The sequence below is a fragment of the Neolamprologus multifasciatus genome, chromosome 2, assembly GCF_963576455.1.
Source record: "Neolamprologus multifasciatus chromosome 2, fNeoMul1.2, whole genome shotgun sequence".
In the NCBI taxonomy this organism is placed as follows: domain Eukaryota; kingdom Metazoa; phylum Chordata; class Actinopteri; order Cichliformes; family Cichlidae; genus Neolamprologus; species Neolamprologus multifasciatus.
The window spans coordinates 688,384-699,031 of NC_140440.1; the positions used below are offsets into that span (position 1 = coordinate 688,384).

Consider the following 10,648-nt stretch of genomic DNA (forward strand, 5'->3'; position numbering starts at 1 on the left):
AACATGTGTCACGCATAGACATAGTTCTTGCGCAGCTGTACTCTACTACGTTTTAGCGAGAGAATGGGCATGCGTTTGCTCGCATTGTGATGTTTGTACATGTATGTGTTGAAACTGTAATCACCATTTGTCAAATAAAACAAAACAAAACACAAAGGGGTTACCACGTATCAGCTTGAATTCTGTGTCATCAGCTATGTATGACTACGTGTGCTGTGTAATACCAAAACGTTCACAGACTCTGTTTATAGTACGTACAAGACAAATGGATATGACAAGCATGCATTATGCTAGATATTAAAGAAACACACAGTGTGTTAAAAGGGATAGCAAGCATTTATTACACGTAGGTGTCACAAAGGCATTCTGTATCAACCACTACTAGTCATTCAACACATACTGTAAGATATGTTTGCACTGATTGCCGATCACGCTTCAACTGAGTCGTCCTCGGCCAGAAGGAATGGTACTCCACAGCGATGTAGTTCCAATAACTTTAATAAGGAGGTGGCAGATGACATCAACAGGATGTACAGTGTTGGTAGGGAGGCGATTGCATTACAGTATTCATATGCAGGTAAAGGGGGTGTGAGTGTGTATATGGGTGTGTGTGGTCATCTGTAAACAGAAAGAACAAAAACATTTGTATTAACCACTATGGCTAGCAGTGTACCCCTTATACAGTACTAGGGTTTTCAGCGTAATGTTATACAATCTGCCATAACCTCATGGCCACTAGATGGCACCCTAAGACCATAAATGAATTTCTGGCTCGTATATACATTGGCAAAAACCCCACCCATGGTTAAACAGAATACATAAAACCGAACCCCTGGTTCTACGCTCACCGGCATTCAAACAAGTCACGCTGTCACCCAGACATAGGAGTCACAGAGAATAGCAGCATAACACGAATACAGCGAGATGAACCCGACCGGGCAGCTGGTGCTCTTGGACGGTGCGCACTCGTCGGCGACTTCTAACGCAAACCGGCAGGGCTACTTGCACACGTTTGCAGAGTTCGCCAAGACGGTCGAGCCATTTACTTTAACATTCAAAGTTATGATGTCTAACATGTCTCTGTATAGACACTCGCTGAGTGCTACGGGGAACAACAGATGGTGTCTGGCTATGCTCCGTTACGTACACGAACACCCCGTTGACCATGCCGAGTACGCCAAGGATTTGTATGTCACCGCCAGGACAATAGCGAGGTTTGTGGACAAGATACACGAGGCTTCGGGTGATCCCACATGCGCAGGCCACGACAATGTGGGATTGGCCGAGGATGAGTACGAGATGTGGTTCACTCTTGAAATGGACCACGACTTCACGGTGAGAGTCAAGGTCGAGCCTACTGCTAAGTGTCCCAGCGAGAGCGCTCGCGTCTTGAGACGAGGCGTTGTGGACATTGACCCGGTCTGGAATATCATGGTGGAGGTAACGGGCTATATCTGCCTATACGCTCTGGTCGCAGAGCTAGTGGCATCCGATGAGGCCGACAATGCTGAGAATCAAGCTGCATCCCAGAGCACGGACACTGCAGGCGACCCAGCCAGCCCAGACTCGCAAAGTCCTCAGAATGCCGGCTAAAGCGAGATGCGGCGTTCTGCATTAACCTCCTCTCTAGCATAACCTTGTTCACCAAGCGTACAAACAACCCACATAAAATGTTGTAGTCGTTGTTTATTGTCAACAATAAAACAATCATGAACAGAAGCATGCAGCGTTTGTGTTCTTTCAAGCAATGTAATAACACAGCATACATGCACTCATTTCACACATCGGTCGTTATCATGTTGCACAAAATACGTTCGGAGAACGTCTTCCTGTTCTTCTCCTTCGTGGAAAGAATGATCAGCAGTCTCCTAAAAATGCTAATGAAATCCATAAACAAGGTCACACAGTGCCAGATGTAGTCCTTGTCCCCGTTCTCTGCTTTCTCGATAATGAGCTGAGTGTCAAACAGGACAAAGCCGCACATGACGAGCTGTCCCAGGTACGTGTTCGCCTTAAACAGAAGCGTAGATCCAAAGAACACGTTCACCAGAGACATCAGCAACAGGATAGAAAAGCCGGACATGAGTGTGCCTCGGAGGAACAGGTGGCTCCTGTGTGTGTCGTACAAGGCGCTGAGAGTGAAGCAGATGAAAATCACAGAGGCTCCCAAGAAGGCGGTCTCGATGACATTCGAATCGACGGCGATGACACTGTCCAGTATGGGTCCGAGGCTAAAACCTGTGAGAAAGGCAAATCCTTGAAGGATTGCTAGTCTCTTCCTTTCTGTCTCATGATTATGGGGGGTCACGGCAAACCAGATAAACAACCCCAGTGAGGTGAGGGTAGCCACCGCAAGACAGATCAAGAACCACAGGACTGCGAGGGGGGGCACCGCACTCACTGTAACCAGGCGTGCGACCAGATAGATGTAGACGTAGGAGCCGACAGCGACCAGACACATGCACATTGCCAAGCTTGAGTACACGTTTTTCAAGTGCGCCTGGGTGGAATCAGATATGTGGGTAAACTGGAAGAGGGCATCCATGTTGATGTGACGCCTAATGAAACTCTCTCTCTCTCTCTCTCTCTCTCTCTCTCTCTCTCTCTCTCTCTCTCTCTCTCTCTCTCAACCCAGTTCCTTTCGCTGCTTTATGGTTAATGCTCTCTCTCTCTCTCTCTCTCTCTCTCTCTCTCTCTCTCTCTCTCTCTCTCTCTCTCTCTCTCTCAACCCAGTTCCTTTCGCTGCTTTATAGTTAATGTGGTGTCTCAAAACACATACCTGTACATATATACAGGACTGCTCCTCTGTCACTGAGAGAAGTGTTATCTGCGAAGCAATGGCAAACATATGACACAGACGTTACATGCTTCTTGTGATTCATGTTTATTGTGGCACAATGTGCAAAGCGGCAATCGTAGTACATAGGAAACATGGTAGGATGTTATATTTGTCATTCCGCGGCGTCACTGATACACACTTGCATTAGTCCCTTCTTCTGTGTACGTTGTGTTAGTGTGTACATTCAACATACCCTGGGATGGAAAAGGCGGCCTTTGCTGGCCGTGCACCATATCAACACGACCGCGGACGGAAAGGCGGGGCTCGCGGGGGGTATGCCATTAGGGCCGCGCGGAACAGGGGGGTGCGTTTTTAAAACGCCCCCCTCTGGCTGTATATTTTATTACAGCGTGAAGAAAGCGTTGGCGTCGAGTCGGTTGTTTCCCTTAACCCTTGTGCGCCCGCCTGTTCTCGGGGCATGGGTCGTGGTGACCCCCCCCCCCCCCCCCTCGGGGCGTGTGTGTTGTTATTAGGATGGTATTGATGATGAGGATGAGGATGAGGATGAGGATGAGGATGATGATGATGATGATGATGATGATGATGGGGGGTCTTGGTGACCCCCCTCGGGGCGTGTGTGTTGTTATTAGGATGGTATTGATGAGGATGATGATGATGATGATGATGATGGGGGGTCGTGGTGACCCCCCCGAGGGGCGTGTGTGTTGTTATTAGGATGGTATTGATGAGGATGATGATGATGATGATGATGATGATGGGGGGTCGTGGTGACCCCCCCAAGGGGCGTGTGTGTTGTTATTAGGATGGTATTGATGATGAGGATGAGGATGATGATGGGGGGTCGTGGTGACCCCCCCAAGGGGCGTGTGTGTTGTTATTAGGATGGTATTGATGATGAGGATGATGATGATGATGGGGGGTCGTGGTGACCCCCCGGAGGGGCGTGTGTGTTGTTATTAGGATGGTATTGATGATGAGGATGAGGATGATGATGATGATGATGATGATGATGGGGGGTCTTGGTGACCCCCCTCGTGGCGTGTGTGTTGTTATTAGGATGATGATGATGATGATGATGGGGGGTCTTGGTGACCCCCCCGAGGGGCGTGTGTGTTGTTATTATGATGATGATTAGGGTGGGGGTCGCTAGGACCCCCTCGGGGCATATGTGTTATCATCATGATAGGGTTGGGGTCGCCAGGGCCCCCCGTGGGGCGCTCGTGTTACTACAACGTCGGTGGCGTCTGGGGAGCGGCGGCGCGGGAAGAAGAAGAAGAAGCGGCGCAGTCGGGACAGTACGTGACGGCGCAGTTGACGCACACGTGCACTCGGCACTCGTGGCACAGGTTCTTGGTCTTGACGTCTTTGCTCCTGGGACACACGCGGCACCTTCGCCTCTTGACCGGAGAGGAGTCACGTGGTACCGTAGCGTTATTATCATTAGAGGCGGCGCGTGTAGTACGAGCATCCGCGTCGGCCTCGGCGGCAGCACCTCGGGCCGCGGCTCTTCCTCCTCCTCTTCCTCCTCCTCCTCCTCGCGCTAACGCCCTGGCTTCGAGCATGGGGCGCGCGAGCGCTTTGCCCAGTCGCTCGAGGAAGAGCCTTCGCTTGTTGAGCTTGCCCGCCATCCAGTCGGGGTGAATTTCCCTCCAGAGCACAAACGAGTTGTAGGCCGCCACGTCGACCATGTTGTGGAAAAGGGCCACAGGCCACCTGCAGGTCTTTCTCCTGCAGCTGTACGTGCTCACGACCTTGTCCAGGTTGTCTACGCCTCCCTTGGTGCGGTTGTAATGCAGCACCAAGGGCGGTTTTGCGCCGCCGCTTCTGCCGTCGCTGCTTCTGTTGCTGCTGCTGCTGCTGCTGACGCCGATGCGGCGGCAAAGCCGGGGCTCGGGACCGGAGCGATGGTAGCGAGGAGCGGTGGTGAGGAGCAGCACGTTCTTGTTCTTCTTTGCCACGTAGGAGAGGATAATCGTGTCGGGCCCTCGTCCTCCTCCTCCTCGTCCCGCGGAACAGCCGCCGAGTACTACTGATTCGACGGAGCCCACGGCCCTGCCCTTGACGCAGCGCAGCTCTCTGGGGATCTCGGGCCTGTTCGATCGCAGAGTGCCCAGCACGGTGTGGCCTCTTTCGCGATAGAGCCTGTCGGCGAGCTCGCGCGAGGTGAAAAAGTTGTCGCAGGTGACGTTGCGTCCCGGCGTCAATCCCTCGGTGAGGTCCACGACCACACGAGTGGCCAGGTGCTTTTCGGGAGGGCCGCGCTTGTCGGGCTTGCCGGTGTAGACTTGCATCTTCCACGCGTAGCTGGAACGGGCGTCGCACGCCACCCATATCTTGATCCCGTACCTGGCTGGTTTGCTGGGCATGTACTGTCTGAACGGACACCTTCCTGATGGAGAGATGGAGGGAGAGAGAGAGAGAGAGAGAGAGAGAGAGAGAGAGAGAGAGAGAGAGAGAGAGAGAGAGAGAGAGAGATGGGGAGAGATGGGGAGAGAGAGAGAGAGAGAGAGAGAGAGAGAGAGAGAGAGAGAGAGAGAGAGAAGGGGGACGTGAGTAACCACACACACACACACACACACACACACACACACACACACACACACACACACACACACACGTACCTCTGAACGGCACCAGCCTCTCGTCGACGGTGACCTCCGGTCCCGGGCGGTACATGGCGGGCAACCTCGCGCACCACTCGTCCCACACGGCTCTGATGGGGGCCAGTTTGTCGTAGCTGCTATCGTCTCGCCTGGCCGGTCTGGTCTCTCTGTCGTCGAAGCGCAGCGCGCTCGAGTAGGCTCGAAAGGTCTTGAGCGGCATCGTGGCTCTGAACACGGACCTGCCGCTCTCGGCGTCCCACAGGCTGTCGCAGGCCTCTCCCCGGGACCTGTACACGCCGGCGAGCACGAGCAGCCCCACGTACGCTCGGAACTCGACGCGACCCATGGGTTTCCATCCGTCGATGGCGGGCCTGCGCCTGTCCGCTTCCAGGTTGGTCATGGCGATCACCGAGTCCTCGATCTCCGGCGGGAAGTAGGCCATGAACGAGGAGGCCTCGTCTCGCGCCGCCGCCACGGCCTCTTCGGTGGGGCCTCCTCGTCCTCGCGGGTCTTCTTCTTCTTCTTCTTCTTCTTCTTCTTCTTCTTCTCCTCCTCCTCCTCCACAGTCTTTGTCTTCATAGTCTTCGTCGTCGTCTTCTTCTTCTTCTTCTTCTTCTTCTTCTTCTTCTTCTTCTTCTTCTTCTTCGTCATAATCATCGGCTACATCTGCATCGCGAGTTTCGCCGACAGCGCCATGGCGGCGATCGCGCCCAAGATCATGAACGCCACCTGCAGCACGGCCGGCGTCCTCTTGCCACAGCTCCGAAGCCCCCCACCCCGGTTCGGCGCCTGCTTCTTCGTCTTCGTCTCGGCCTTTCGGCTCGCCTTGCGAGCCGCCGTCCTGGCAAAGTTGCAACGGCATTTCGCAACCCTGATCCTCTGTGTCCGCGTACCCTTGGTGGTCCGCCGCCTCATCGTTTTCGTCCGACTCCCGATCCTCCCGGTAGCGCTCCTCGTCTGCGAGCGCTCGGGCCGTCGTGTCGTTGTCGTCCCCCTCGGCCTCTTGCTCCTCTTCCTCGGTCTCTTCCTCCCGATCCTCCCGGTAGCGCTTCTCGTCTGCGAGCGTTCGGGCCGTCGTGTCGTTGTCGTCCCCCTCGGCCTCTTGCTCCTCTTCCTCCTGCTGCTCCTCCTCCTCCTCTTCCTCCTGCTCCTCCTCCTCCGAGTTCTCCTCCTCTTGTTGCTGCTCCTCCTCCGAGTTCTCCTCCTCTTCCTCCTCCGAGTTCTCCTCCTCTTGTTGCTGCTCCTCCTCCTCCTCCTCCTCCTCCTCCTCCTCCTCCTCCTCCTCCGAGTTCTCCTCCTCTTGTTGCTGCTGCTGCTGCTGCTGCTGCTGCTGCTGCTGCTGCTGCTCTTGGTCTTCCTCGACCCCTAGCCCTCGATAACGAAACGTGGCCGGTCGCAACAACGGAGCGACCGCAGCCCACCCCGCGTACGCCAAACGCGCTGGCGATGGCGACGGTGATGGTGAGCGGGAGGAGGAGGTCGATGATGACACCGCCGGTGAAAGCGGTCCAACTGTACCGACCTTTGTGCTCTTTGGCTCCCACGGTCTGGTGCGTGACATTGTCTTCTTCTTCTTCTTCTTCTTCTTCTTCTTCGTCTTCTTCTTTCACGTTGGCACCTTGTTGCCAGAGCTGTTGTTGTAGTACAGCCCGCGCCTGGATGCCGCCTCCGTAACCAAACCCCGACACACTTAGTACCCGCCATTCACGCTCTTATCGTCTCGCCACGCGACACGCTGTGCTTTCGCCGGGGTGTTTCTCGACCACCGATCTCTCTCTCTCTCTCTCTCTCTCTCTCTCTCTCTCTCATATCCACTCGGGGGGGGGGGGGGGGGGGGAACTCGCGACCCCGACCTCCTCATTACACCCCTCCGTCCCTCCGCGGGGGGATCTCGCGACCCCGACCTCCTCATTACACCCCTCCGTCCCTCCGCGGGGGATCTCGCGACCCCGACCTCCTCATTACACCCCTCCGTGGGGTACCCGCATCCCCCCGACCTCCTCATTACACCCCTCCGTCCCTCCGTGGGGTACCCGCATCCCCCCGACCTCCTCATTACACCCCTCCGTCTCTCCGCGGGGGGGACCCGCATCCCCCCGACCTCCTCATTCCATCCCTCCGTCCCTCCGTGGGGGTACCCGCATCCCCCCCCCCCCCCCCCCGACGCTCTCCCCCTGGCGGGTGCATCAGGGTTAAGGGTGGAAAGTGATAAGAATTTAGCAATTCCAATGCTGTGATCATGATCACTTTTCAAATTGATTCCTTTGACTCATCTGTTTTCTCCTCAATTCTCAGTGGGTTCTCATATCAAAGTCATTACATTTGTGCAAACAAGTTGCATGTTGTGTAGTTAAATGTTTGTGCATATTGGAGGTATTTCCCCCTTTTTGTAAAGTTATGTATCACATATATTATACAGAAAACATTTCTTTAAAAAGTAATACAGTACATTACTCCGAGGAGAAAGTAATTTGTCATGCTACTTGTTACAATTGCACTTGTCCGTACGATGACCTGAAGCGCATTGTCTCATAATTACCTTTTAACAATATAAACCTATAAGCTACATTCTCAGACATCAACACAAATCCCTGCCCTAATGAGGACACAAATACAATCTTTGTCTTTGTATTTAGGTATCAACATAAAGTTGACAGCACAAACCAAAGATGAAGACCAACTTCCGTTTTCCGGCAATGGAGTAAGGTGTGTTGGCCACTAGCACCTGCCTAACTTTTTAAAAAAATTTACTTTCTGAGCTTCATTTTGCTGTTAGACACGAACTTTTCGGGTCATTTATGAGTGTCACACTGGAAGGATGTCCAAGGGAAGGAGACGAACCGAGAAAAACCTTACTGCCGAGAGTTGTGCTAACGCTGGCGCAGCAGAGGATGCTAGTGCAGCATCCTCTGCTGTCGCCCTGCTCGAATAGCACAGAACAGCCATAGCCGCAGATTTTAAGGCTACATCGGATGTAATTAATGGTAAGCTGGACAAGATTCAAGCGGAAGTTGCAAATCAAAAACTACGTATTGCTGAGCTTGAAGCAAACGCAGCGGATGTTGTTCAGCATTTGGCAGCGCTCGAAGCTAAGTATGATTCACTACAGGAGGAAAACAAACTTTTCAAAACTAAACTTTCCGACCTGGAGAGCAGAAGCAGAAGGCAGAACATCCATCTGGTGGGTTTGCTGGAATCAGTGGAGCCGGGTCCATGGCCAACTGAGTTCTTTTCCCGGCTGCTGGTGGAGGTCTTCGGCGCACAAACTCTTTGCTGTTAATTTTAAGGTAAAACTGGTTCGTTGTTTGGCTGATTTGTTTTTGTTCTTTCTTCTTTCTCTTCTTCGTGTCCTGAAAACTGAGACCCTGGCTCGAGTTTAGGGGCTAATGTTCAAGGGTGCAGGTATGATGCTAGTGGTTCGGGGAGTTCTTGATTAATATGGGAAGAAAGCAGGGGCTCACGCGGTTTCTTTTTAATGCAACCTGCTGGGGTGATATTGGTGGGTGGTATTGTTTTTTTTTTTTTTTTACACAGTGATATGTTATTGTATTGCATTTTCTTTCTTGGGTGGGGTTGGTTGTCATGTTTTTTGTTGTTGTTTTCGTCCCCTCCCTACCCTCCTTGGGCAACTCTCCACATAAAAATGCGAGACTTCCTTGATGAGTGGTAACCTTACCTTTGTTAGCTGGAATGTGAGGGGGTTGAACCACCCAATAAAGCGAAAGAGAGTCTTATCACGCCTGAAGCAATTTAAGCCCGGGGTAGGTTCAGATCACTCACGCTTGGCGAAATGTTGGTCAGGACAGATGTTTCACTCTAATTTTAAAGCAAAGGCTAGGGGTACAGCTGTTCTTATCGATCGGAACATCCCATTTGTTCCATCTACTGTTGTGTCAGACAAAAATGGACGGTTTATAATAGTGTCTGGCAAACTCTGCCACAGGTCTGTGACTTTGGCCAATCTTTATGCACCCAATTTTGATGATGTGCAATTTTTTCAACGCCTGTTTTCACACCTCCCAAATAAATACTCACTCTTTGATTCTTGGGGGCAATTTAAATCTTTATTTGGATGCGGTTTTAGATCGTTCATCCCCCAAACCTACTACTCTTAATAAATCTGCAACTTATATCAAGTCTTTTCTGGAAGATTATAGTCTCACGGATTCCTGGCGGTTTTTGTTCCCTACTGGTAGAGATTATTCTTTCTTCTCACATGTACACCACACCTACACTAAATAGATTATTTTTTTATTGGCAATTTGCTAATTAATAGTATTAGATCCTGCAGCTATGAAAATATCACTGTCTCTGATCATGCCCCCCTTGTGCTCAAAATAGCTTTTCAGGGCTGCAACTCTGTGAGAAAGCTCTGGAGATTGGATCCATTGCTGGATGAACAATTTGTTTCTAACATCTCTTCTAAAGTTAAAAATTTTCTTGACGAGAATAGAACACCTGGTATACCAAACAGGACGGTGTGGGAGGCTCTGAAGGCATTTCTGAGAGGAGAAATCATCTCAGTGGCAGCATTTAAAAGACAGTGTGCACAGCGGGAACAGAGGCTTATTTCAGACCAGATTTTAAACATCGACGGGCAGTATGCTCAGTCACCATCACCGGCGCTATATAAAGAACGCTTACATTTACAAACCAAACTCAATCTACTTTCCACTCGACAAGTGGAAGGATGTCTGATTAGGAACAAGAGCGATTTTTACGAACATGGTGGAAAGACCAGTAAGCTTTTGGCCACCCAACTGCGTGGTATTAGGGCTAAACAAATCATAACTGGCGTGAAGGCGGACAATGGAGTGGTGACTAGGGATCAGAAGGCGATTAATGACATTTTTTCTTTGTTTTACTCTAAGTTATATACATCAGAGTCTACTGTTAATGTGAAAAATTTACATGGTTTCTTTGACTCCACTGATATGCCCTTGCTCTCCCCAGAGCTCAGACAGACTCTGGAAGCCCCTATCTCAAAGGCGGAAATTCAGGCGGCAATAGCATCTATGCAATCTGGGAAATCTCCAGGTCCTGATGGATTTTCCGCAGACTTTTATTAAAAATTCTCGGACGATTTGGCTCCCTTCCTTTGCGAAGTTTTTACAGAGTCGCTAGACTCTGGGGCACTTCCTTCATAATGCTACCAGGCTTGTATCGCAGTGTTACGGCAATGACCCGACTGACTGTGCTTCTTATAGGCCTATATCTCTGTTAAACACATATGTTAAAATTCTAA

At 51.4% G+C, this 10,648-nt stretch overlaps 1 pseudogene; it reads right to left on the reverse strand.

Moving 5' to 3' along the window:
• Positions 1-1,663: 1,663 nt before the first annotated feature.
• On the reverse strand, positions 1,664-3,062 carry LOC146523786 (putative Bax inhibitor 1 pseudogene; annotated as a pseudogene).
• Between the last annotated feature and the right edge of the window lie 7,586 nt (positions 3,063-10,648).